Raw genomic sequence first — 23,793 nt, forward strand, 5'->3', positions numbered from 1 at the left:
TAGCCCCAGATTAATCTCTGGAAATGCCACATAATAGCTCCAGTAGAGAACACTTTAAACACATGCCTGTATGTGACAGCTGTGTTGGTCTAACAGTTCAGATTTTGCACCGTATTTTGCCATATGGTAGCAAGGATCATTTTTCACTTAAAATATTACCAAAACTTGGTCCCCAATAGCATTATATCTAGTCTGAGACCACATGGGCATGGCCATTGCCATTGCCTTCCTACTAATAGGTGCTCTATTTCCCTCAAGTTTGCTTAAACGTTTCATTATAGATTTTTGGACTATATACAAGTGTCAGCAAGGTCAGCTACAAATATGTTACACTAGGAAAACTGTATAAAATTGCCTGGAAGTGAAGAAACAAGATGTAAAATCTGGGTTATAAAAAGTTATAGGGACCTTGGAGACCAAGCTCTATTTTTGCTCATTAGGTTTGGGAATATTTTGTATTTAAAAAATATAATTCCTACTTCCTATTTTGCCTCTATTTTTTTAACATAATCACTCTCTGGAATTAAATATAAATACCACTGTTGGTTTAATTTTACTGATATAAAACCACATCATCGTTGTATAGGGGACAAGCTATCAGAATTCTTATGTATCCACTAAACATGGATCTCAGTGATGATTTTACCTTGCTATATGTTCAAACATGAGCCCAAACCTTGTCAAGAAGGGCACATTGTTTCCCTCCATGTGTGAAGAGCAATAAACAGTCTACTGTTAGTTTTTAGGTCAGTGAGGCTAACTTTTGACATCATTTAAGTCCTCCAGCACAACTTTTACAGTGTTAGATGCCAAAATATAATTTTAATACTGTCTATATGCTGTAGCAACCTTTATGGTGTAAACAGTCTTCTAGTATGTTTTCATAACTAATGTCAAGATGTGTGTTTGTATTTTCCACTTTAAATCTATTTGAAGAATTAATGAACACTACAGATTTTCCCATTAAGGGTCATATCTTCACTCTTAGGAAAGCAATATCACAACACCTACTAGCTTTCAAAATTTCACTTCTAAAACAGTTAGTATCCTAATGTAAAACCCATGACGTTCAAAATCTCCCTCAAGAACTATTCTTGCTTCACTTTTTTAAACCTCTGTCAGCTCAAGTGGAATTATCTGAGATAAGATTTAGGTAGTGGAAAGATTCAAGTTGGTCAGTTACCTTACACACAGGCCACCCACACCACTGTCCTAAGTACAGAAGAGTTCTCCTTTTTACTTACTTTGACTTTACACAATTTGGGATCACTTTGAGTAAAGCAGCAAGGCTGTACACATCTTTTAGGGCTCATACTTTTCAGATATCACTTCCATCCTTCTGAAACACTTTAAACGAGGTTTTAAGATTCAGAATATTCATTTTGGCTTTGCTGCTGGCTTCAGAGTCATGACCACCACTTCATGGATCTGTGCTTCACAGCAGTTTGTGTGTGTGAGATGTCTTTATTATCAAACTACTGCACAGTTAATTACTATAAAACATTTAAGTTGTCAATAAATTTTGAAATTTAGCAAAGTTTGGTAGTTTCTCAATGGTTAAATTTATAACCCTTATCTCAATCTATATTCATCTAGGCAAAACCGTTAGTAAAATGAAGTTTATTTTATACAATGTTCATCATAAGAGGTTAAAGCTAATTGATGATGAATCTGGAAATATCAGTCAGAATTTGGCATGTAACACTAAGATTCTTCATAAGTTGGTCTTCACAATTTTAAATTTTTCACATTTCCAACTTAACTCCCTATTGTATAAACTAATTACTAATGATGAATTTGATATTTATAAAACTCCTGGTACTATGATACCTTGAGTATTACTCTAAATGATTGCACATGCCCATTCAGTAATTAAATTAATCATGTGGGAAATATAATTATTAGCCCCACTTTAAGGCAGAGAAAACTGAGACATCATAGTTCACTATTTGATACAGTCATATCCAGGATGTGGTAGAGCTAAGTTTCAAAGGGAGGCATGCTAGACCTAGGGTCTATACCCTCAGTTACTGTGCTGCAAGGTAAATGAGTAGAAGCACAAACACACATGCACACAGATACATACTTATACAAACACACATGTACACAGATACATACTTATACAAATACACATGTACACAGATACATACTTATACAAATACACATGCACAAACTTGAAACACACCCTGTCACCGCCACAGGAAAGTATCTCATGTTTCTCAAGTTGCCTTCCTTCTAACTTAAAAACAAAGTTTATTCACTCTTAAAATTATGATTCTTTTATTCAAACAATTAAAATATTTTTTAAAATTAATATATTTTCATCACCTTGATGTAAGAACAATTCTGGTTGAATTATTACATCTCAAACCCCTGTTTTCAAATGCAGAAAAATATTTCACACATTCACAAACTCACTTTAAATTGTAAAGTTAAAGATTTGCTTAATGCATCCACACGAAAATTATTCTGGCCTTCAAGTAGAATGCATCCATCTACAAATTCTAACAGAATTCAAATTATAATGTCAAAAACAAGGTTTATTAATGCTGTCATGGTCTTAACTTCTTCATATACAGAATTTCATAGTTTGCTGAAAATTAGCAACTTCATAGTCGAAGTTCCAAGCTGGACTGAGATTAATTATTGTTAGGAAAAAAAGAGAAATTTTAAATCACTTTACAGTTATCCTAATAAATTATTCTAGAGGGTTATGCCAGAGAGAGAAAGGAGTAGAGACACAGAGCAGTTGGAGGGTGGGAATGAGAAGTTTTGGCCACTGAACTTCTCTCCTCCCTGTAATAAAGCCTTGAAATCACACATGAACTCAGCCCCTGCCAGCACCGCGGTGTGAGACACCGATCTTACCCTCCTAGGCAAAGGCTGTAGAATGATCAAGGAACGGAGCAGCTGCCTGTCTAGATCTGGGAGCCAGCCCACTGCAGGAGAGCAGCCGCTGCGACCTGTGTGCTCTGCCTGCAGCTTCTCAACCGTCTCTGCGGATGCTAGGTGTCCCTGCAAGCCGGCTAGTAAGCCGAGAGAGACCCAAAGACAAGCCTGTTACAAACTGGTTTTGTCACCACAGACTTTCTGCATCACCTCCTGGAGAGGACAACAAAGGCCGAAAGGCCCCCTCCCCGATTGTTTTCTAAAGAAAAGAGTTTGACCCAGACGCCCACACAGGGCCAGTGCACAAGAGGCTCCACCCTGCTCAGGCAGCACCGGAGTCCCTGGCTCAGGCAACAAGGAGAGAACCCATAACGGGCCATACTAAAGTTTTGCTGTCAAAAAAAAAAAAAAAAAAAAAAAAAAAAGTTTGCTTCTCAGCCACACTTTTTTTCTAACTAAGAAGCGTCACATTTGAAAATAAAAAATGTGAAGACAAGAGGAAATCATAGTGTTCTTTTCTTGGATGAAATGGCAGAGATGGTTGAACACATCAAAATGATTCTTTCCCTCAGTTTTCTTACAGTACTTCAACATTTAAATAATAGAGCAAATGACTTGGAATCCAACCCACAAACAGGAAAAGGGTCGCATAGGAAGGATACCTAGCCAATACTGCCTTACTCTGGCTGCCTACTTATTTGTCAATTTTCTCTCAATGGTTATTGTTTCATTACATTACCAAGCTTATGTACAAAAATAAATCTGTTAATTCTTTAATTTTCTTTTTCATTTTAACTGCAGAACATTATGTTTTTATAAATACTCGTTTCTCCAGGAGGGTGAATAAACTTCCCACAGAGAGGTTTAGAGAGAGAAAGAGGAGAGAGAGAGAGAGAGAGAGAGAGAGAGAGAGAGAGAGAGAGAGAGGAGTCTTGTTTGTTTTCTTTTGTTCTGGGACTGTTAATAAAACCAAGATTATACAGGAACTGTCAGAGCCCTGGAGTCTGCAATATTATTGCAGGTAGGTACGCCAGAGTGCTTACTAAATCCTCATCACTTTACCTGACTGGGATTTATAAGAAGAGCTGGGAAATTGTCCCCTGGGTAAGAACAACTGTGAGTAAAAGGACCTGAATTCAAATTCTCCCACCCAAATAAAAGCCAGGCTTGGTCACAGCTACTTATGGTCCAGCACTTAGGCAGAGGCTGGGCAGAGACATCGAACCCCTGGTTTCTCTGACCAGCTGAGCTGGTTAACCTCAGCTCAGTGAGAGGCCCCGTCTTAAACAGTAAGATGAAGAGTGACAGAGACGCTTGGCATCCTCTGAAATCATGACGACTGACAGAGACAGCAAACAGCCTCCAATCACCGCAGCACACAGAGGATGGACGGATGGACAAGTGAGCAGACTTCATCCAATCATCTAAGGCGCCACCGTGATATCTTTCTTTGATACTTTATGAAAAAAGTTTAAAACAAAAACTGACATTTTTCCACTCCCTTCCTGAGAACTCATGAGTGTGGCTGGAGGAGGGGTGTCATTTTCTTTAACTTTGTGGCTGCTGGAGGACTAGGTGGGAAGTTTGTGGTAAAAGGAAGAGGTACGAGGGGGTAACAGGGAGTGAATAAAACCCCAATATATCACATATGTGTATATGAACATGCACATGAATGGAGACAATCAGGAAAGAAGGGGAAGCAGACAACACACACGCACGCGCACGCACGCGCGCGCACACACACACACACACACACACACACACACACACACACACACACAGTGGGATCTCTTCAAACCTTCTCTGTTGGGCTCAGAGCCACATTGCCCTGTGGGTCTGCTGCCAGTCTGGAGCTTAGCCGAAGCTTTGGGCAGTTAGTGAATGGCTGAAATGTGGGACAGCTCCATTGTCACAGTTCCCCCCCAAAAAGGGCAAAGAGGACTTCTTCAGAGCATAAACAACTTTCTCTCCCCCACCAGGACCCCATTGGTGAATTAAAACCCAACTTATACTAGCAGCTACGTCTGACTTAGAATTAAAACCCTAGCTGAAGTAGATACACCAATGAAGCACTCAACACCATGGGAAAATAAGATCTATGAATAAGATCAGGGGAAATGTGAAGCATTTTAAGACAATCCCCTCCCCCGCCAGCACACTAACATTCATAGACATTCAGAGTGGAGGATGGATTGGGGTGGGCTGAAAGTCAGCGAGCTAGATACTGATGGATGAACAGGGTATATGCAGCAGCGGAGGAGCCAGAGAGGGAGAAATTAAGTGAGCGAGACTCGAGTTAAGAATAGCATTTCCTTTGTAAGGCTGCATGGGCACAAGCCTTACGGGAACGGGCAGCTCCTATTCAAAAGTGGTTGGAGAGAAAAGCCAGACAGAGTGGAACCAGAACGAGCGGGCCTTTGAATGTGGGTTACAAAGTTGAGTCTCTATATTAACCCTCCTGAGCAGTTGAGTGGCTTGATGAAGAGAATAAAAAGGTCGGGATTCTGGGTGCAGGATACCCTCAATTTCTGTGCGGGAAGAAATGATAATCAGATTTAAAAAGTGAAGTTTTTATTTCATCAAGATTTTGTTACTGTGGATTTCACATTGAAATACAAAAAAAAAAAAAAAAAAAAAAAAAACCTCACACTAAATCTACCCGTCTATGTAAGCTTTCCATGTGTTGCGTGTCAACAAGGATGTTCTTTAACATACACAATCAGGCCCTAAACTAAGAGGAGCAAAGAAAAATCCAAGGATTCACCCATGTTTCTCAGGAAATCTGGCCCAGCAAAACCTTTAGACTTTTATATAATTTAACCCATTCTCCCCCATTTCCTCAGAGTTCGCATTTCAGTTTGCAAAGTTCAATGGATTAAGCATTTTCTATACTAATCTTTCCATGGCTCACGCCAGATTCACCCTCTTCTTTAATGGTGGCGCTGACATCCATTGGCAGCGTGCAGGTGACGACTTCTCTGCAAACTTTCTTATAAAGCCATCACAACAACTATTATTGGCTTCTGTGTTAGATGTTCTTCAGCTTCTACGTAACAAAAGTGACTTTACTCTGCAGTCAATTCATACAGTGAGGTTTTGATAAATGCTCCAGAGGGAAAGATCATTTGTAAGGTCTCATTTGACACTGGACACCTCAGAGAAAAGCAAGAAGAGGCATGTGGTTAGCACTGCCACCATGAGAGGGTGTCATCCAACACATCTGCAGAATCCCTACACAGAAGGACACATTAAACATATGGCACTCTAACAGGGCAAGTACGGCTGTGCTATCTGCGCACCCCAGAGGAACTGTTTAAACACTCAGGAGCAGTGAGCTTGTAGGTCAGCTGTGACAACTGTTACAAATAGCGAGCTAGTGCATTAGGACACATTCCCAAGTCCAGTGTGAACACAGGAAGACATCAGGGCAGAGCGGCAGTGTCCTGAGAATTCTTATGAATCATCCTCTAGCCCACTGATGTGGGAACTTTCATTACCCTCTTTGAATAGAGCAAAGCAGAAGTTGCACCGGGCACACTATTCTTGTGACAACTGAGGTCACTGTTAAAACAGCACAAAATATGTCTTATTTTAAAATCAAGCTTTAGAATAATTCCAATCATACATGGGAGAGATCCTCCTTTATTTCAGCTTAGTCCATTAAATATCCATAGGCTCGAAGTAGAAGAGTATTCATAAATTGAGATTACCTTATTACCAATTTCAATTTGTGGTTTATTTTCACCTGGAAATCCTATCTTCCTGATTATGTTACATATATGATGTAATATGATATCTCACATTTTGCTGGGGACTTTTATTTGTGTGTGTGTGTGTGTGTGTGTGTGTGTGTGTGTGTGTGTGTGTGTGTGTATGTGTGTGTGTGTTGGGGGATTTGCCTTTGCCTAGTATGCTAGGAGAGTAAAAAGAGGCAATACCTACCTTCAGGAAAGAGCTAGACGCATGCTCTAATGGGGGGAGAAGACACCAGCAAGAGCTATGCAACACAAATTCATGGTGCCTGAGGACAGGGCTGTACTTACAAAAGACAGACTTTAGAACTAGGTCTCCAGGGACTGGGAAGTTGGTGAACTGCTTGTATCACAACACAAGCAAGAGGCCCCGAGTTTTGCTCCTCAACTTGACACAGTAGCATGCGTCTATCTGTAATTCTAAAGCTAGGAGCAGAGGAGGCAGAGACGGCTGAAATCTAAAACCCACCAACAGACAGAAGTGGAGGAAGGCAGATGACGCTGATCTCCACACGCAGGAACACACACATGCACGCACACACAGCCCTGGCTCATACATAAATATTTCTAAATGAATGAATGCGCACACATACACAAATACGGTAAAGTTAAAACATAGAACCATATCTTCACATATATTTCCAGTGCAAAGAATCCTTGTTCAGAGAAAATCAACATCACATACATTTATGAATAAATGTTAGAAGTCACGTTTGAAGAAGGCATGAGAAACTGAGTAAGTCCAAAGTTCCAAAGATTGGGGGAGGGGAGTGGCAGCTAAGAGGCTGGGAAAAGAAGCTAGAAGCCAGGAAGTGCCTTGCTTGTACCCTAAAGTAGAAGTTTTGGCTTCATGCTATGTGTTTGGAAAAGGAATGTTTGCATAACTACAGGCATCACTGTGGCCCCTTCTCCGCTTCTCTGATGCACAAACTGGCAGCAACTACTACATCTTGTAGCTGATTATCTTTTTGAAGCAAACCATCAATGATTTGGAAATAAGATGAATGATATTTTCTTCTATCTACAAGAATGCTAACAAAATCTTTCATTATACTTAGCAGAAACAATAAGGTACATGCTACTGTAATTATTATCTGAACATCCATACTAATGTTACTTGTAATGTGATTCACTTAACTATAACTTCCAGTGCACAGGGGCATCAGAGCCATAGAAATGTCTGTCTTCCTTTTAGAAGCTAGAAAATTTTTGACCCCTACAATTCCATAAAGTTTTGTATAACATTATTTTTTTCAACTTGTATATGTGTTACCCTTCAGGACTGTACTGGTAACACATTGCATTATTCTGATTTTTAACTAATCATTTAATTGACATTTAAAAAAGAAACTATTAATATCCTACCATGAGAGGGAATGGAAAGCAACTCCAGGTACAAAAGTCATTTTCCCTGACTTTGGAGTTTGTAAAGAACACATCTCTGGCTGTCTCTCAGGCCTCCCGCCTCCCTGCCCTGTCCTAATTTGCAGCATTCCACACCACTAGTCACGAACAACCCGGAGCTGCCTTCGGCTGCTCAATGAAAGACCGCCCATCACATCATGACAAATAGACAATCCCTTCCTCCCTCCCAAGAGTGGCATTATTCTGAGCACGTCCTCGCTCCGCTTTCATTGCGCTGCCAAGGTCCCCCTGAGTGGGAAGGGGTAAAAAGAAGAGAGCAAAAGATCCCACAAGTTGTCTAAGCTGAGCAGGGATGATTTGTGCCCTTAGTTACAGGATCAGACTGTCACAGCAGATCTGCGTTCCGGCCTCCATTACATGTGATAAGGGCTGACCTTCTTTACGTATTCACACATTATGAACTCATGGAGAGCAGGCAGGACACAAAAGTCCTTCAGATGTTCTGGACATCAATCAAACTCACAGCATGGAGCCTGGAAACTTTTCTTCCATTTACTCAAGGAGAGGAAGGGGGACAAGGCAGACTTAACACAGTTTAAAGCTATTCCACACTACATTTAGGAGGAGTATTGTTATTAAAGGCTACTGTTTAAAATAATTCTCTATAGTTACCATTAGCAACAATAAAAACCCCACACACAAATAGAAACAGACAACCAGATTTTGTCCCATCTTAAAAGAATCTCAAAACTCTTACTGTAAACTAAGTCTCAACAACCTTAGCAGATGTTTCTCTCCCTTAATACATTTTACCTAGACTGTATTTCAAAAACAAAGTGGAAATTTTTGTTTAGAAAAACTGTACTTAAAAGGTCTCTAAGACATTCACATAGGTAACCGAGAAAACACACTTTCAGGAAACACTGAGGGACATACACATTAATATAAACTGGGCCAGCAGTCCATGGTCTGAATTGTTTTCCATTTAATACAAACACTGTCATGAACATTAGAAAGCTCTAGTGGTACGAACCAGTTACGATACACTCTGATACAGACTGCACTATTGTTCTTCTCCCATTGTACCCCATCACCACACATACACACAAAACTCACTAACAGGATGTGAGAGAAATTCTGAAAAGAACAAATGAGACCCAGATTGTGTTCTGTACTATATAGATACTGCCAGTAAACAATTTCATCAGCAGCACAAGCAAACTCATCAAGGCAAGATGCCTCAGAGAAGTCAGTGATAGAATGGTATCTCAAACCCAAATCACTTACCTAGGGAGTGTAAACTACTTTTTGAAAGCTAAAGTCATGCTATGAATATGCATGACCTGTGAACCCCCACTTCAACACACACACACACACACACGGTTTAAACATATATATATATATATATATGTATATATATACATATATATATATACACACACAAGTAAACAAAGCAATGGACATTTGAAAGATGGAAAGAAAATTAAAGGCAACTAAGAATATAAGACTACCAAGTACAATTAATTGGAATAATTTGTTAAGAAACATGCTACAGAAGAAACAGCCAGCCTCTGAGATGTTTCCACTATGCACAGTCCATGTGTGGGTATATAATCTACCATTTCCCATCAGTATTAATCTAGAAACAGACTATGAAGGCAAATTTGCGCCCCGATCATAGAGAACCGAGTGAGAGATGCTATCTGAGATCATTTTTACATCAATCGCTGAGGATAAAATTCTCGTCTAGTAACCTGGCAAGAGCCTAGAAGCAAAAAACCTAGGGAAGATGAGTTTACATTTTCCCAATCAATGTAATGCATGAAGGACCATGGTGTGATCATCATGGTGTATTTTATGGGGAGTTCCAGTTATTTGTCAGGCACCATATTCTATCCCTAATAGATTTCCCCTTCTAGTCCTCACCTTGTGTGGTAGGCAACCACGCTTCCATTTACAGATGAGAACATTGGGATTAAACAAATGGGGTCTGCAAATAAGCAATAGACTCATGATTCACAGGTAAGGACCACTAGACTTTTGTTCTCCAAAAGTATCTGAAGCAGAAATCGTCCCTTCAGTACGTGGAGGCCTTGGACACTCTGGGAGGCTGGGGAGATCCAATAATGAAGCCTAACTGATAGAACTTCTAAGACCTGGAGAAAAGAAAGGTTAGGTGATTGTATGGATCGGGAGGTTTACACCAAACCCCCTGGAACCCACAGTGGTGAAACAACGGGTCAGAGGAGTCAGATTCGTTTAGAGCTGGAACTCTTCTCTATAACGTGTGAGTCATTTTACAAAATAATCTGAATGAAATGCTTGTATTATCTTTAGCCTGGAGACATCTTCTGTAAACACTCTTCCCCACTTTCTCTTTAGCCATTCAATCAGCCTCAGTTTTCAAAGGAGCATGAGGTACATAGGATTTGGGGAGCATGCTCTTTTCTTCCTTGAGATAAGGTTTGTGTGATGGGAGGTAGGGGGCAGCACTGCAGGCTTGGGGGAAAAACAATTTGAAGTAAATGGTAAAACAAAATCCTTGCATTATGGAACTAAGGAAAAAGAAATCCAGGGAAAATGGCATCAGATATAACAAGAGATACATGGCCATGAAATGCAGGCTCCAAAGCTACAGAGAAACCCTGTCTCAAAAAAAAAGTATATATACTATCTGAATCTATCTATCCTTATACTACCTGTCACTAAGTTTACATCACATTAACTACTGAGCCAAAGCTTTTCCTGAATAAACACTCCCTATTTTCAAATACAGCTGTAGATATAAATATCCCTATTTTTTTCTACAGCAGTTCAAATCTGAACTCTGCCAGGAAGTAGTTCCTGCCATTCCTCACAGCATCCTTCTGAATGTCGGATACATTTTGTTTAGTGATGAGGAACTCTGAAAGTGCGAAGGCTAAAAGTGCCAGGGACTCATTATACTTACTTCTGCTTGTAGGACATGAGAACAGGACTGAAGCCGTCTCTGTGATGTGTATTTGTCCTAGGTGTTGGAACACACTCGCAGGGACCTCAGTATGTTCATTGTGCCTGGCAATTGTGGAAGCAGTGATCACACTCAGTGTCTAGAGAGCAAAGACACCAGTCCCCAGAATGACATAAAGCATGAAGTGAAAGTAACATCAATTGAAATGTGCAAGGAAAGTTCTAGAAACTGTGACATTACTAAAGAAAGGGACTTTAATTATTCCTCTTGGGTTTATCTCTCCCAAGCTTGGTTCTCTTATCTTTCTGGAGAGTCTATGACCTAGACTCTGAAAAAGCTTCATTTCTACTTAAATCAAGCATGATTGATTTCTGTCACTTTCAACTGAAAAGCATTAAACGAAATGCACGCAATACAGTTAAAGGAAAAGGGGTCCAGTGACTTTCCCTGACAATGAAGATCAGGAGTAATTTGATAGCAGAGGGTGAAAACGCAGAGGCTCCTCTCTTTAGTCCATCTGCCACTATAAACGTAGATAACACTGCCACTTTCCCATTTCATAATTAAAGCCTCTCCTTCCACTTAGTGTAAACACAATTCCAGCCACAGGAGATGCGAATGACCAGTTCAAGTTCAATGGTTCACTGCACATGGATATCCATAAATACCCCTTGACAGTCTTGGTAGTATAATGAACCTTGCAATTACTCAGCAGGCCATCACTGCAGTACATGAACACAAGGCTTCCAACCTCAAAAAGAAATTATACAAATGACACCAACCAACTGCGAAAGTTCGCAGACAGCTTTGGGAAGTTAATGAAACTGCAACAGTGCCTCTTAGACCTGCATACGCTTTCAGGCCATTTCCCCTTATGCAGCTATACGTATGGGAAATAAATAATAAAGGTGTTGGCATTATACACAATCCGGAGATTCCAATTAGCAGACCACTCCTTCAAAATGACACCAGTTAATTCCAGCATGGGTTCTCAGAGGGGAAGGGCCTTCTGTCTTGTTTTTAGGAATGTCTCCTACCATTCTGTTTGGCCTCCCAGGGAAATGCCCTGGACCTTCTGTTGCCTCTGCACTAATGAGATCTTCATTAGGCACAGTCATGTAAATAATAGTCTGCTACCTCTGCCACACTTTGTGGTGTCGTTGAAGTTATCTAGTAAAAACTAATGGGCAGATCAAAGACCATGAACACCAACACTAAGAAAAAGTGTAGAACACAGCAAACATTTCATGTGTGAATCTATAGACAAAGACATTCCTCCCACTAATTTAATTATCTCTGTGTGGGGATAAACATAAGACAGACAGTGAAAAGAAATGTATTCTATTTAAGGTTATTTATTTCCCAGTTGATAAGTTAAAGACAACCCAAGTGCCAAGGATGCTGAGATGTGTTTAACAAGAGAACTTGGGATTACTGCATCTAAATAGTTACCCTGTACTATCTACACCACAGGGACTTTCCTGTATTGTGGGCATTTTTAGAATAGGTTCCTCAGGAGGCCATGAGATATATCTTCCAGTTCAGAAAGAGAAGTGAATAACAAAGTCAGCAGAGTTCTCCCCTCCAAATCTCACCCTAGAGAAAAGCATTCAGCACACTGTGATGAGATACGAACAAACTTTCATTTCTCCAACACACCTTAATCAGATAGTGGGTTTGACATTTCAAACTCCAAGAAAGGACTTGTAAAATGACTGGTATTTCTACTTCTCACCAACCTTTGATTTCCTTTAAGAATGGTATTTACTTGACTTTTTTTTTGGGGGGGGGGGGGTTTCGAGACAGAGTTTCTCTGTAGCTTTGGAGCCTGTCCTAGAACTAGCTCTGTAGACCAGGCTGGTCTCGAACTCACAGTGACCCGCCTGCCTCTGCCTCCCGAGTGCTGGGATTAAAGGCGTGCGCCACCATCGCCCAGCTTTACTTGACTATTTTTAAAATTAAATGCTTTTCTGATTAATTTCAGACACAAGAATACTATATTGGCATTATTCCCCCCCCCCCGGCCCCAATTCCTTATAAGCTCCCCTATCTCAAATTCACAGTCTCTTATTATTGATACATGCACACATTTAGTATTTCCTATATGTGGCATTACATAGTTAGGGCAGTTCTGGATACCTTAGGAGTTGGGACATAGGCAGAGGAATTAGCACATTAAGTGTGGGCCCTTGAAGGTATCTTGTCCCCTGTGCCTTCAAGTCTGTTTCCTGATGTAGATGTTCAGTGCTCTGCTCTATAACTTCCCCATCGTGATAGATTGATACCTTTGAAATCATGAACCAATAAATGATACCTCCTACTAAGTTGTTTCTGTCAGGTAAAAGAAATAATTATTACAGTTTAGGAAACTCTAGTTTTTTTTTTAAATAAAAAGTATAGACTTAAAAAATAACTATAGCAATTTAACAATAAGAAAATCATGATTAGAGATAATTCTCATAATTACCAACTTTGGTCCAAAACAATATAAACATGATAAAAAGACTGGAAGTCTCAAAAATCTGGTAATATTAAGGTAAAATTTTCCTCAAGAGAATAAATCATACTAGTGATAATATTGATAGCATAGGACACCAAATGGAAACAATAAGATTCATGTTTAATGTGAGCAGTCCATAAGGAAACAAAGGTGCTTTGTAAGAGGCAGAGATTTACAACTGCATTCTGAGGCTTCAGCTTTCTATAATTGGAGTATTAATATTAATGCTGTAATTTAAGATTGAATCATACATATGACTTAATATGAAAAATTAAGAGATTATGATCTTCCATATAAGCCAATAAAGTTGTGTTCCAAGTTCTACACAAAGAACAGAGACATGTTGTGCACATGGATTTGAGAAGCAGCCCTGGCATAACAACAAGCTTATGTGTATCACAGAAGTGCGATAAAACCTATGCAAATTTGAAATATTTTCCATCTTGGCATTATTAAAATCATGCATGTCCTTCAAATTCATATCAAAAATAGGAGCCATGTTCTTATTTTGATAAAGGATTCTGTGATATATGGACAATTAGAAAAACATTCCGTGAAATGAGACTGATCTAAGCTCTATCACAAATACTAATAAAAAAAAGTGACACCTGAACCTAACGAAGACAGTAATGTGTTGGAAAAATCACTGTAAGATTTAAATGTTGACTCTAAACTTCTTTTTCTCATTATCCTGACTGGTATTGAGACATAGTGATGGAGTAACTGCTCAGAACTCAATAATTAGGTTAAACAAGAGATGTTTTTCATCTCACGAGTCTACAAGGACCTTCTTCTTTTTTTTTTTTTTTTTTTTTTGGTTTTTCGAGACAGGTTTTCTCTGTAGTACAAGGACCTTCTTGAGAACTTTACTTCTTCTCAGGTCTCATAACCAAGCTCATAACCATATCAAGATCTATTAGCTCTATATCCAAGTAAACTCCACATTTAATCAACAATGCAAAGACCCCAGATAAAATCATTATCAGGCCGAAAGTGTTCTCTCAAAGCATGGTCCTCCAGCACACTCGGTATACAGTTGTAAATACAGACTCAATATATTAGCTGCTAGAATTATGACTGTTCTGGTAGGTAATTGTTTGAGCCTCAGGAGCAAAGTCAAAGAACCAGTACTCCTAAATTCAACAAAACTATCATTAAGGGCTATCATCCTATTAATTTTAATATATGCCTGATGTGGCCTACTGGAAAGTGTCACTGACTTGTGGTCATAGAACCAATTTCTACTGAAATTTTGAGTAGATCATTTAATCCCCCTAAGCATAAATTTTTGCCATAAAACCAAAATCCCCTTATGATTTGCAATACTTCCCCACTGAACAAGTGAGTTCTAGTTATAATTTGTTTGATGTCACATAAAATTGAAGTCCACACATTAAAATTTACATACTAACTCACATATGTATAAACTTTCATATATTACAATAACTTTGATACAAGAAATTTCATGGGTGAACACATGCTTCTAAACCACATCCTAAAACCAGGTTACACAATGCATATAAACACATTTCAAAAGGAGTAAGTCATGAAGCCCAGTTATCACTGTTTCAAGATCTGAGTCAAGTTTAAGACTCTGTGACTTAAGAATTGGAAAGACATATAAAACATTTTACCATACTAGAAGTTTCTTTGTCAGGCACGTGCTTGTGGGAGAAGGCAGAAGTCTATGAGGGAAGGGTAGAAAATTATGGAGAAAAGCAATGGATTGGATGCCTGTTGAAGTGGGAAAGATGTAAGTTTATGTTTATTTTTAGACCTATGAGCTTCGTGTTACCAATGAGATGTATTCTCACGTTAAGAAGAATTAAACTGGGGAAAAATTTTAATAAATAAAATCACAAGACTCTCAGCTTGCATTTTAAGGTTTTCAGATGAACATTCCAAAGCAAAAATGTTACAAAATCAAACATTTTTTGAGATCTGACATGACACTACAAGTGGAAAATTCCACATGTGAAATTCTATGATGGTCTAGAGTCAAAATTCAGGTGTGCAAGAAATACTGTATAAAATTACCTTCAGGCTACATGCATGAGGTATGCATGAAGTATAAATAAAATTTCAAATTGGGACATAATTCTCATGCTCAAAAGATGTCCTTATCTAAATGTAGATGTTCCAAAATCCAAAAGAATTCTGAAACATCCCTGATCATGGGCACTTGGATAAGAAATAGCTTGCTCTGAATTTCAGGAATAAAGAGATCATTAGTAATTTTTTTTAGCATGTGGCCTGGATGACTGAGTGTTCTTTTTCCTTTACCTCTAATGTGAACTTCCACAAAGGATTGGTAGTTTCTAACACAACCTTCTAAACTTTTCTCATTTGCAAAGCCTTTATACTGGCAAAAATTTTACATGACCCACACATATAGAGAGAAAAATATAAAACAGGTACACAAAGCAAATATTTACTAAGGACAAATCATAAAGAGTCTTACTTTGAGAAAATTCTTTGGTATACATATGTTTACCACCTATCAACAGAATATTAAAAATATTAACAGAAAATTGTATACTAATGAGATAAGTGTACTTGAATGTATTTGCATAAGAAATTAAATATTGGTTGAATAGTTGATACTGCAGGATATGAAGTCAGCATTTTCAATTTTTTTCAAAATTGGTTAGTATTTTAATTATTTAATTTTAATGTTGAGAGGTTAGTTTCATAAACACATAGAACAAGGTGGTAGAGGCATACAAGAGTTGATTTAGAAAGTGGTACTTTGTAATGTACTTTGATTAATTATGTTTGGTTGGTATTTAAATGAAATTAAGAAATACTAAAATGTTTTCTTAATTAAATTCCATTTCTATAGGAGAATAAACTTTGTATGTACATGAAAGTTTGAGTTCTGCCATTGAAGGTGTGCCTACTGTCACTCCCACACGACAGCGTACATACTGCTCTGTGCACAGGGCCTGTTTTAGCTTTAGTGAAGTCACGGGAAACAGCAGTGGCAGGCTCCGAAAGAAATACCTTGAATTCATTACATGTTTGATTTTGAACTCATTTTGAGCCTGGCACAGTCAGAAACCTTTTACTGTTACCAATATTTCATGACCCCTATATTCACTGACATCACCATTCCCATGTTCAAGATCCAGTTAGAGAAGGTTGCACAGCTTGCAATTCTTTCTTCCAACCAAACAGACAGAAAAATATGTTTGATATTACATCATTCTTGGTCACTTAAACTAACAGAAGTCTCAAGACATATACTATTTTAACATCGCTTTAATAAAGTTTTAATTAAAAACTGAACTATAATAGTCTTTTCCTAAACTCAAATTTCAGGAACTACATTAATGCAATGGATTCTTGGTACATGAATTTGTAAATGTCATAGAAATACAAACATTTTTTCCCATCATGTAACATAACATTAAAATTATGGACTAGACATATTCTATGAACTTTTTATAGAAGTAACATGCAGGGCTGGAGAGAAGCACATGGTTAAACAGTTACTACTCTAGCTGAGAACCCAAGGTAGCATCCCAACATCCACTTCAGGCTGCTCACAACTGCCAGTAACTCCAGCTCCAATGGATCCAACCCTTTCCTCTAGCTTCTGCAAGCAAGATACATGTGTACACAAACCAACACTCAGCCACACAGGCATAAACATAATTAAGAATAAATCTTCTTCAAGGAAGAATTAACACATAAAAACCAAAGGCCACATAGAAGTCAATTTCACATCTTATGTTTCATACCGAACATCTTCCAAAATCTAGTGGAGGAGGGGTTATCTGTGCCAAATGATTGCAAAGGCCTTCCACAATTGTTCAAAGAGAAGCACACTCTGATAGCCCTATAAGAACTAATAATAGAGCCAAGTAGTTACTTATTTACTATGTTCAGAAAATCCCTATTTGGAACGTTCACCTAACTGCCCCAAAGACATTTTCTAAAAGCTAATACCAAGCCTTGTGTCCAAATGAGGGTTTTCATATTTTCTTTCCCATTAAACAAAGTGTTCCTTTAAAAAGCATATGGCCCTGTGCTCTGAAAGAAGTTTCAATCAGCATCTATTTTTAGACACAGGTTTCCTTATAAAATGTACCACAGCCACAGAGCTGAATGAGCCTCCGTGTTCCTGTGAACAAAGCCTCTTGCCATCCAAGTTCTCGGGGGCGCCCCGAGCCAGGAGCATGTCTGATTTCTTCTCTCCCAGGGATCACACATGAAAACACACGAAGCTGTTTTCTGACACGTTATTCTTCATTACCTAGCAAGCTATTTTCAGAAATGTATATATATATATATATATATATATATATATATATATATATATATATATATATATATATATGTGAAAGAAGCCCTTCCCATCACTCATACGGGTCCTTAAAAATAGCTTGCTTCGCCAAAGGCACCTGAGAAGGGGCCCAGCCCAAGAACAACCATCTGTGACATTTTCAGCCAAGACTCACAGTAGGACTGAGGTCCATTCTACAGTCTCACATATTATAGACACAGAAATATTTTTATAATCTCTAATGGACATGTCATGTATAGAGTATACATAAAATACTACGCACTTTGTTATTTTTTGTTTTGTTTTTTTTTAATTTATTTATTCATTAAGGATTTCTGCCTCCTCCCCTCGTTACAACTTTTATAGCATTTCTGTCCATTATATTAGTTGCCAGGTTTAAACTCCTCTTAAAAGCTATGGACATATAGCTACTTTACAGCAATTAAATGATATAAAGCCTGATTCAACACACAAAGGCCTGCAACAGGACATAATGCTGCACTTACACTGTACTCTTCCCAAACCAAGCCAGTTCTATGCGTCCTCCCATTGTGTATATAAAAATAGTGGAAAATGAAAAAGTCCCTATAAAGGAATTGTAACTGCTATTTCCACAATATCTGAGATTTTCTCCTTCCACGGATTATTTTTTTTTTCTAAATACAACTCTGCAAGGAAAAAAAAAGTATTAGGAATGTGTTCTTGTTAATGACTCCACACAGCCTAACAGGTGCTCATGTATGACATTCTCTTCATAGACAACACTTCTTCAGGCGGTGTTTTTGCCACCCAGTGATCATGAGTACAACAGTGTTTTATCAGAAGGGAGAATCACTTAGAGAGGTCTCCCTGTCCCCGCAGCACTGATAACTTTTGGAAATGGGACAGGGTTTAGAACTCCTGTCCTCCTTCAGCAGGTTTCTGCAGAGTTGCTTCTCAACAGTAAAAATAAAAAAACATCATCGGACAATGCCAAACATCCATCACATGGCCAAACTACTCCTGGATTGGAACCACAGACTTGGGATAATGGATTTTCATTTTAATTATAGATGCAAATCAATACATACCAAGAGTCATTGCTTAATTTCAAACACCACCATGTTCCATTATCATGTAATAAATGGCAAAGAGCATAGAATCTAAGGTTGCATAATATTTTCATAATCATCAGTTTTAAAAGAATTTTACTAAAGTATCAAGAGAAGAAGCAACTATTTTTGATTTCCAAAAATATTACCTAATTAAATTGTTGCTCTTTCCTATTTGAGAAAGATTTGCTTTGGGTTTTATCTGGCCCAAATGGAATAAGCACAGGAAGTTTGATCTGAAAAGTCAACACAAACCGAGTCTTAGAAATAGGTCCTCGTGCTATTTCCTATCACAGCTTCTGTTTCCGTACATTGGAATTCGTATAAATGGAGTGTTATTTCCTTTCTACCAAATTTCAAGGTATTAACAGCCAAGGAGGGTTTCGTTTTTTGTTTTTTTTTTTTTTTTTTATTCCTCCCCCTTTCCTCTCATTCTCCACAAAGAAATAATGCATTGTATGGGTCATGATTTTAAGACTAGCTAGCAAACTTCACAACTATTAATATCATGAACTTATTTTACCTAATTCTAGTCTTACACTTGAAAACATAATAATCTCTTTAAAGTGGAAATGATAAAAATATTCGCCTTCTGGTAAGCACCCACATTCAATAAGAATCATTTATCTGGTCATTTCACAGCTCCGTCCTGAAAATTCTTAAGCAAAGCAGTTCCCTTTATTTTGACCTCCTGCCTAGATGCTTTCTTCCAGAGAAAACATTACTCTAATATTTTCATCCATTAAGGACTCTTAAGTTTAAATATCTCTATATAAACAAAAATTCTCATTTGCATTCATGAAGAAAAACAACTGCAGCAATATATATTCATTGTCTGGGTTGAGAGGCAGTTGTCTGCCTTTTCTTTTCTTCTCTTTGTTTTCTTGTTTTAAACAACCACAAGATTCATCCACTTGTAAACCTAGTAGTTAGTATCGGTAGTAGCTAAAAAGGAAAAGAAAGAGGAAAAACAGGCTGACTTTGCATGCAATGTATAGCAGGATCTGGGAGTTGCAAAACTATCCCTGACCAGTGAACTTTCAGTGAAAAAACCTGCAGGAAGTTCACGTTCCCCAATTGCACATTTCATTGTAATTAAACAAGAAGATTACGCAGGTCTTGTTGAGGATTATCAAGATAGAATGGGGCCACCTGCCCCTTACTATTGTATTAATTAGCTTCAAATCTGAGGTGCCAATTAACAGTCAGCCACACAAAGGACCAGCAAACAGGACACCCAGCTGAATCTGAAGATTAACTCCAGTTCAGGATGCCTTTCTTTCCTCCACAAACATTGATTTTTCTGTGTAACCCACAACTGCACTGTAGACTGGCTTCTTTTTGGCAGTTTTGATAAACAGAAGTTCTATATCTTTAGGTGGCTTTTCAGCTATATGTAATATTTTTGCATTATAAATTAGAAACCTAAAGTGGCTCATATGAACTCGAGGGAACAACTAGAGCATTGTGTAGCTAGCACTAACTACTGCCCCTGCCTCCCGGATACTAAACAGAATTTTATGGACTTAGCAGCACACTTTTAAAGAAGTGAGTAAATGGATTCATTATTTGTTTCTTGCAACTATTAATAGTTACTTTTAAATCTGACCATTCAATCTTTTTAACAATTAATTTTGAAAACAATGTAAGTACTACTGTACGATTCCTAGTTTGATCCATTCTGCTACAGTGATGTCTAGCCTCAGATGATATGTTGTTAAGAAAAAACACTAAAAATGTAAATGACTAGTAAAATCACAAAGTGAAGCTCCTAACATTGTTATATGCACAAAACATACTTATAAGCCGGGCGGTGGTGGTGCACGCCTTTAATCCTAGCACTTGGGAGGCAGAGGCAGGCAGATCACTGTGAGTTTGAGACCAGCCTGGTCTACAGAGCTAGTTCCAGGACAGGCTCCAAAGCCACAGAGAAACCCTGTCTCGAAAAAAACAAAAAAAAAAAAACATACTTATATTCTTTTATAATTATTTCCTGATTCATCAGTAAGTTTAACCTTTATAATAGCATTTAATGTACTAAATGTGAAGTGATTTCGTTGAAAGATAGCGTTTAAATCAAAGCTTAGAAAGAATTTCCCTCCACAGAGAGCACCACCCACTTGTCAGGAGAATCGTATTTTTATGCCAGTATATGAGCATTGCTTGAGAGAGGCACACAGTACACAATGTTCTCCACACTGTAGGACAGGTGTCTCCCACCAACACTATGTGCAAATCTTGATGGATAGGACATAGAACTTTGATCTTAGGGGGAAATTATCCCAGGGCCATCTCAAAACCACAATTCCCTACATGTGCTATAATATGCACTCTGAAAACTGGGAATATCAAAATCAAAGAAGTAATGCGTTTAGACTATATATTTTAAAGGATATGTTAAAGGGCACAGTGAAATTCAGGTGTTAAGTAGAAAGATGCATGTGCCCCAAAACCCCTCCAAAATGACTGTGATTGACAGCCCCTTTAACCAACTTGGTAATACAATGCTTTCTAAGCAAGAATCTGAGGATGGGAAGAGTCCAAGAACTTGAATTTTTAATAATCACACTTGATGGTCCTAATACTACAACAGATTGTCTTTCATCCATACCAATACTGGTCTTAGTTATAGTCCAACAAGGTCTCTATGTTGAGGTATGAATTTTGGAGGTAATGACTCTAACCCTCTTTGATTAAATGTTCCTCCAACTTCCAGGCCCAGGGAATCAAGGACTATACCACTCTTGACTTGTTTTCTATTCAAAGACTCTATTCGGGCCTGGAAGACTAGATCCTCTTACCAAAAAACCTGATGTCCACAATCATAGCCCAAAACATGTCAAGGAAAACTTATTGGTGGCCATCTGAGAAAGAGGTGTCCACCTCCATGCAAAAAGAAGTTCCTTGTGGCTCAGTAACAAGTCAATAGAAATAAAAACCCCTGGCCCTGAAATACCAGGAGTAACTTCTGTTGCAATCTAACTGACACCTGGCCTTTTGACTTCACTTTCCTTTGAGACACTCAGCACTTAAAAGTTCACTATTGCCAGGGAGAAGAAATGAATGTCTTGCTGAAAAATGAAGAGAAAACCCTTTCCCATTCCTTTTTTGCATATCTTTGGGTATGTGTGCACAAGGAGTTTGAGGACACACACAGAGATGAGCAGCTAAGTCTTCTGGAGACAAAATAAAGACCATCTTGACATAAGAAATAAATAGGAAGTGCTTCCTACAGAATCATCAACCGGTTTGAAGAAGAAATTGAAGGACCAAAGTAGGAAATAAATCCTTTTTCCTACAAATTGTGTGTCTTACCAAAACCAGAACTCTTAAGAATAAACCATGGTCTTCAGTGGATAATGACCATCATTTTGAATCTCTGCCACCCTCAGTTACTTGCTAGAAAATGTTTTATGTGTATTTTTCTATTGTGGGTAAGAGTGTATAGTTGTCATCAAAAGAAGACCAATATTTTGCATTAGTTCACTCCGTCTAACTTCCAGATATTTTAAATATGGTTTCTAGTTTTCCATTGCACTCTTGCCGCAGACCTGGGAAAGGTTGAGGGCATGAGAGAATATCCAAAAACGCTTGAAAAAGCATGCTATCCCCCCTCGCTCGTGTGTGTGTTTGTAATTGTACAAATTCAAAATGTTTTCTTCTACCTAGACCACATCCCCTTTAACATTCAAGAAGAGGGAGAAAAATGTCATACTGAATCAAATATATGCCTATCTCCAGAAGAGAAACAAGTGGAAAATACAAAGAAAACATCATTTACCCTGAACGGAAGCAAAGGGAGGAGCAGTGTCTGGCAGAACAGCAAACAGTATCTATCCTATTCATATGTTCAGTATGCTGTGTATGTTTTTATGGGTTTAAATAATGAAGAATTCCCTACTCCAAAAGACAGACAGTGGTAACAGAACAATGTTTTAATAGTGTGTCAGGTAATAAGGATCCCCCCCCCCCAATACTACTACAAAATTCAACAAGTTCTAGTTTCTTAGTCTGTTTTAGGATGTAAATCCTAAGCACAACAGTGACTATTTATAATCTGTTACATCACAATCCTTTCAACTATGTTACACTTTGAATGGATCTGTGATCTGTACCTACTGCTGTAATGCTTTGGTTTGATCATCGGGAAAATATCAGCTACTGAGTCAAGAGCTTCCAAGCAGAAACACATTTCCTTATGCAACAACAAAAATGTCATATCAGGTAATGCCAGTATCGATACCATCAAAACGATTTAAATATCTGAGTGCTCTCAAGGTCTTTATAGCAGATCTATGACTAAGTCCCAAAGACAGGGATTCCACTACAACCCTCACGTTTTCAGCAGCAGAACTATTGTCATTTACTTCTCTTTTGCAGCATTCCCTTCTGGCTCATTTTCAGAAAAATCTCTCCCTAACATCAAAGTCAGAATTGCCATAGTCTGTCTGCCATATTTCAACTTAATGAGCTGAATTGAGAAGGAACTAGCTTAGCAAGAACTGTCTGAGTAAAAGCATTGTCCTTCAAGGAGTAGCACAAGGACAATGCCTATTTCCACCTAATCACATGGAATATTAAAAGGACATGACAATAAATTGGATGTTTATTATTTTATAAGGACATGTTCAGTTAAAAGCCCATTTTCTGACATCTGTTCTTATTTTAAATGGCAGAATACCAAGGCATAGTGTGGCTTGGTGCCAAGACTTTGGTCAGTGCTGAGATGCCGGCAGCATCTACTACTACTCTTGAACTACTGAAGCAAGTAAGAATGGATGGAAATAGAAAACACTATACTGAGTGAGGTAACCCAGACCCAAAAAGATGAACATGGGATGTACTCACTCATAATTGGTTTCTAGCCATAAATAAGGATCACGGAGTCTACAATTGGAGAACCTAAAGAAGCTAAGTAAGAAGGTGAACCCAAAGAAAAACATATAGTTATCCTTTTT

General features: G+C 38.2%; 1 protein-coding gene across 7 annotated transcripts in view; it reads right to left on the bottom strand.

The window, feature by feature from the left end:
• Bmpr1b (bone morphogenetic protein receptor type 1B) overlaps positions 1–23,793 on the bottom strand; it is a 296,535-nt gene that overhangs the window by 72,397 nt on the left and 200,345 nt on the right. For 2 of the 7 annotated variants that reach the window (XM_026784081.1, XM_026784080.1), the window contains exon 1: positions 2,869–2,985. The exons of the other annotated variants lie outside the window; for them this stretch is intronic. The gene's annotated coding sequence lies outside the window, so the exon portion shown is untranslated. Of the gene's footprint in view, positions 1–2,868; positions 2,986–23,793 lie in introns of those variants that run through there. 7 annotated transcript variants of the gene reach the window in all.

The sequence above is a fragment of the Microtus ochrogaster genome, chromosome 21 (assembly GCF_000317375.1).
Source record: "Microtus ochrogaster isolate Prairie Vole_2 chromosome 21, MicOch1.0, whole genome shotgun sequence".
Classification (NCBI taxonomy): domain Eukaryota; kingdom Metazoa; phylum Chordata; class Mammalia; order Rodentia; family Cricetidae; genus Microtus; species Microtus ochrogaster.